This window comes from Pteropus alecto, unplaced genomic scaffold (genome assembly GCF_000325575.1).
Source record: "Pteropus alecto unplaced genomic scaffold, ASM32557v1 scaffold52, whole genome shotgun sequence".
NCBI classification, from domain to species: Eukaryota; Metazoa; Chordata; class Mammalia; order Chiroptera; family Pteropodidae; genus Pteropus; species Pteropus alecto.
The window spans coordinates 1,688,249-1,694,157 of NW_006433941.1; positions in this window are offsets into that span (position 1 = coordinate 1,688,249).

The following is a 5,909-nucleotide window of genomic DNA, read 5'->3' on the forward strand; positions in this document are numbered from 1 at the left end:
GGCATGACTATTTTTGTCCACTACCCCCAGTTATTCTCAGTTAGCCTTTAAGATCTCATTGTTTTTGTTTCTTGTGTCTTTCTCCATTCATTGTTTTGGGTGCTTGATGAATCTTTCTAATCTGAAAGTGTCCTTATAGTTCTTAAAATTTTTCTTAATTTTTTTTTTGATAATTATACCCTGACTGTATCCTATGTTCATTTTTTTTCTTGAGCTCTTTATTGGAGGATATTGACTTCTTGAATTAAATCCCCAAGTTTTTTTTTCTCCTATTGTCTATCTGTTTCACTTTCTCTCAACTTGGCCTTCTAACTCTTCTCTGAATTTAAATACATTTTTAACTCTGAAATTTAAAATTTTCATATTTTCTTGTTCTCTGATCATTCCTCTTGTTTTCTTTATACATCTTCTTATTCTTGTTTCACGGAAGCAATTTTATTTCTATTATGTATGTGTTACCTCTGATTCCTCTAGGTTTTTGTTTTCTAAACATCATTTCTGTTTTGACTTTATCTTTAATATTGGTAGCCCTCCTTAAATATGAGTGATTCTAGTCTACTGATTTCAATGTAAGAACAAGGCACTAAGATAATAACTGAAGAGTCTTTGAGATTTTGCTAGTGGATTTTACCATAGGGTGAGAGGCTGGAGACCCTGTTCTTTTGTTAGTCATCTATAGATTTCTTTTATCAGTGTTTCTGAAACTTTAGTGTGCAAAAGAATCACATTTTCAAAATGCAGATTCTGATTTTTAGACCTGAACCGGGGCCAGAGATTCTGCATTTCCAGCAGACTCCCAGGTGATGTTGCTGCTGCTGGTCCACAGGGTTCCAGAAAGAAGTTTGGAAATTTGGAAAAGCCAGAGTATAAAGGGGATTCCTCCCCAGAGACATGTTCCAGCCCCGATTCGACTCTCCTTCCTGTTGTACTCTCACTTCTCTGCCATCTGCAAGCTCGGGCTGACTTACGCCTGGCTTTTCTGCAATGCATCATTTCCTGGAATAGTGTGTGTTAAAGTCTGATCTATAGGATTGGGGCTCCATAAGGCTCTTCTGCAGTGACATGTTGCCCTGGTCCTTTCTCACTCCTGACACCCTGGTCACCTAGGACCGTGCATAGCTTATAGAATAGTCTGCAACAACTACAGCATATCTCTCACCTGTAACCTTGCTCTCTCATTTTCCTAGTGTTCTTGCTCCAGCTCCATACCTAGAAGAGAGTTAACTGGGCAAATGTATGTAAGAAAACAGCTGACCCCTATGGCAAGATAGGTTAAATTCTAACACCAAAATTTAGGAAGACTATCACCTGGTTACTATTGACACAGTAAACCAGCAATATTTAATCACAGAATAGAAAAAACAAAAGAAGTTTGCTTGCTCTGTATAAAGAGACAGAGAATGAAGCCAAAGTGACCTAATGTGATTTTCAGAATTAGCATTTGCTGTTTTCATTTGCCTAATGTAATTCTAGTTCTGCTTATTCAGTGGGGATTTCATTTGTCTGATGTAGTTTTATAAGAAGCAAGAGAAGTGGTTTAAGGAGCACAAGGAAAAAACTAACTTGTTCCTAATATCTTATTTTGATTTGTTTATAATGAACATAATTAGGGTTTTTTAATGCATTTTTTTTCCTCAAAAGCCTGAAATGAATTTGAGAACTTTGACCTTATTTAGCCTGGATCAGTGTAGAGCAAATTCTTTCTGTATGTTGCAGTCAGTCAGGATATATCTAGCTTCTGATTCCTGGGATGATGCCTGTGACGTCTCCAATCTTTGCCTTGATATTGTCAATGGGATCATTGCTGGCAACTTCAAGAATAATGTCGTATTAGTACAAGTTAATCATCGTAAAGAAATCTCAGTTTTATTTTTTTATCATGCCCAACCTCCTGCGAAAACTCAAACAGATACAGCCGAAAAACGATATTCAATCACATCCACAAAAACAGCATGCATAAGTTTTGAAGAGTTCACCATTGGGGAATCCAAATGAATCTCTAACGTTTGCTCTGGATTATGCAACTGCACCTCTCATGACTTATTCTGCAGAGGTTAGGAGAAAGAGACCAAGAGTGAGGAAACGGATGTACAATAATTGGCTTGCAGCTTTGCTCACTGTTATTTGGTACAATATTAACATCCCTTTATGTTTCTTGAGCATTTGCCCAACTGTGTTTTCTCAGCAGGGTGGATGGGGAGGCTGATGGGATCTTGAAGTGCCTGGATGGACTTGGGAATTAGAAGCTGCTATAAATGGGGACATTTGCTTGGCTCACTGGCTAATGAATGAAAGATTGCCAAGAATAATAACGTTTCAGTGAAATTTCCTTAATGATTGGCACAGTTCATTAAGAGAAGAAACAAAACTAGAGATACTCTTGGGAGGATTTGGGGGATGGGATGGACAGATCATGGAGATGGGGGCTGTGCCTCAAAGGAATGTGCCTTTTACACAATTAGGTGTTTTGAAGGAAGACAGAGCTTGGACACAGTAGAATAATTTTGGCTAATTGAGATTTACATGGGTCAAAGACCAGAGGTCTTGCTGCAGTTAAGGCAGGATGAAGTTCGTTCTGGATCCCTGGATTAATAGCAGCCCGTGTGTGCCTCAAGACAGTGGAAAGTGGTGCCTCCCTGACAAAGAACAGATTTCATGGGATATACCCTTCCACCCTTATCTCAGCTGCTGGCATTCAGTGGTGGGTCTGATGGACTCCAATTTACCCAGGTAGAGTCATGTCTAATAAGTCTCCATTACCCTCCTTCTCTAGGAGTGAGAACTAATGAGGCATTTCTGTTCCCTCTATTGTGTGTCTGTCAGGGATATGCCTCTGTAAGACGTGCTTCTGAGCTGTAGGAAGGCTATCATGGAGATGCTCAGCATTCTGTGTTTTGGGTGTGAGAAAGGCTGACCACTGCTTTAAATGTAGAGTATAAATTTCTGTCTACAACAGATAATACAATTCTTTATTTTCTTAAACCACCTCCATCTGACTGCAAGCCCCTTCCCACTCATCCTATTCTAGTAATGGAAAATCCATTCATAGTCATTAGAGAAGCTCTGTCAGGGTAGGACAAGGCCACTGCCAGGCCACATGGTACCTATGTGCATATCGGAAAAAAGCACCTCTTCCTCCTGGTGGAGGTACACCTGCACTGTGGTGTATAGCTTGGCGAGCTGCGTGCAGGCTGGATTTCAACTACTGCTTACCTCTGAGGCCAAGTAGTCATGTGCAGAGCACAGATCACACAGTTGTGCACAATAGCCCTGGCTATTCATTCTGAAGTGGTATCAAAGTCTAGAGATATCCCTAAACTCGTGGACCATCAGTACCACTGAGGTGCCCATTGTCCCAGCCCTAAGGCCAGAGCCCTTCTATAGCACATAGGTGTCCCCTCTGAGTTCTGACCTCTTCACTAGATAGCCACATAGACTCTGTCCAGGTCCTGGGAGAAGCCACAAACCTCTTCTTCTGTAGAGGAGAATCCAAACACCTTTCTCCCTTCTTGCTGGCCTCAAAGGCATTCACTTTATCCCCTATTCTTTTCAGACATTTAGCTTAATCTCGTTGACAGGCTTAGGCTTTATAAAAGACAAGTAGAATTGCAGCTTTAGATTTCCCACCTTCTAAAAGTCCTCAAGTAAAGGAAATATAATTCTGACTACCAACTATAAATGGAAGGGAAGAAAAATATGGAGAAAGCAAATGCAAATTGATATTTCAATTGTTATCTTGCTACCTTTATCCTGAATACTAAGTTTCTCTGAGGAATAATGAAAGGAAGCTTGTGCTCTCCTGAGACAAATGAGTAGACAATGACCTTCTGAGTTGCCCTGGCCTTGCACAGACTTTGAAGAACATTTATAAGTGGTTCACAGCTACTCTGTCAGGATTGGAAAACAAGTCTGTGGTGAAATTTCATGTCTTCAACAAACTTACTAACATCATATTGTATTTTTTTTTTTTTTTAATTTCTTGAGATGGATCACAACAGTTGTATGATTGGCTAAATAATTGTTTGGGGGCTCCTTCGATAATTCGACAAGAGCTAAGTTCCCATTAGGTTGAGTGGACGGTCGAGGTTGAGGGATGAACACGAAAGAGGGCGCTGCCACTGACTGTGTGACCTTGGGCAGGTTCCTCTGTGAGGGGCAGGTTGGGCTAGGATTGATTATTTCTTAGGGACATGTTGCCATTGCTATCCATAAAAATGCTGTCATATGAAAGTCATTATATGCTAAAGAGAAGACTGGAAGAGGCTGGTGAGCAAGTCAATATTCATTTTCCCTTTTCATTTTGTCTCTTTTTTTCCTCCACCACTTTAGAATGTTATTTCTGACTTTCTCTTTTACTCTCTGGTTTTCACTTTCTCCTTCCATTCATCTTTGTTCTTATTTCCTCTCCTTTTTTCTCTTTCTTTTGCATTCTTTTAATACTTATTATTGTTTATATTTATTGAATTAAGTTTTATAAATTTAGCCAAGCTGAATGTTTTCCATTTCCATCCGAACGTAATCCTCAAATATGGTTTTCTCAGAAGACCTCAGGAGAGAGACATTTTCCTCCTTGCACTAAAACTAACAAATAGAGGAAATGACTTTGTGGTGTTATTACTCTCCGAAATGGATGTTAAGCAGGAGATGATCAACTGATAGAGGACAAGGGTACTCAGTGGGCAACACCTCAAGGCCTTGGTCTTTGATGTGACATGCAATAAGATGAACATATATGAAAATAACACTAGGCCAAAGTGTTGCTGTGAGTATACATATGTTTATAGGTAGATTAGAGTCAATTTAGGGTCATTAAAACATTAGGCTGCTCTGGAAAATGAGCTATCTCAGAATTTCAGGTCCAGCAGGTTAACTTTCTGTAGGTCAAAGAGGAGGCTCAGATTGTCACAGAGCCTCATTGGCTCTCACGCAGAAACTCTGTGACTTAGATATTCAGTGAAGAATGCACATCTGGAATGAAATTCGACCTCACCCTTTTCAAGCTTCTGCTCCTTGATATTTAATTATTATGACTTAGATGTGATTCAGGCTACAGGATTTATTTTTAGCAATGATCAGAACCACTCTTGATGAATAAATCAGGAATGCTGTTTATTTTTTAAATTTGATCATGTGATTAAATTTATTTTTCAAATCTTGAATGAACAAATCTGACATGAAAACACATTAAAAATGTTTTGAGCCATGCATAAAAAGCAGTTTTGTGAACTGCTTTCTGAGGGGTGCCATATCTATCCTCTGATGTTCTGGTGAATAGTACTATTATTGCTCTCTTAGGACCCACCTGGAATTAAGATCATAACTAAAAGGGACCTCAGGCATCTTCTGGTCCAATCTTCCTTTGAGAGAGGAAACTGGGGTTAGTGGGCTGAAGTCACTCACTAGGGATTGTTAAAACTGGGCCTAGAAACTCTATAGTGCTTCTGACACCAGCCCCAACCTTTCTATCACCTGCCACTTCCCAAGCATGAGACACGTACCATTGCTGCTTTCTGAAACCATTTTAGATGGTACAAAATATTAGATTAATTTTCCGAACCACAGTTAGAAAGGGAGACAGCCCTTTTCAATTCTCTTTTCCTCTTCCTGATCACACCAGCTTTATGCAAGCACTGTCTCAAACTCTGACAACACAGGGATGAATCAGCTACAGTTCCTTCTCTCAAGGAACTCTCAGCTGAAGAACATATTTTGCCAGATCAAACCGTAGGTGGTTGTGTGTGTGCATGTATGTACCGGCTCATGCATGTGTACTGATATGTGTTTTCTCTTTCTCATTTAATTATGATTATTCTTGTAGCCTTTTTTTCCTACGCAAATATATCCTAGGGAAAAATTTTTGAGAAGCTAAGACTCCAAGTATCTCTTCTGAGTCACCGCAAAAAGCAGTC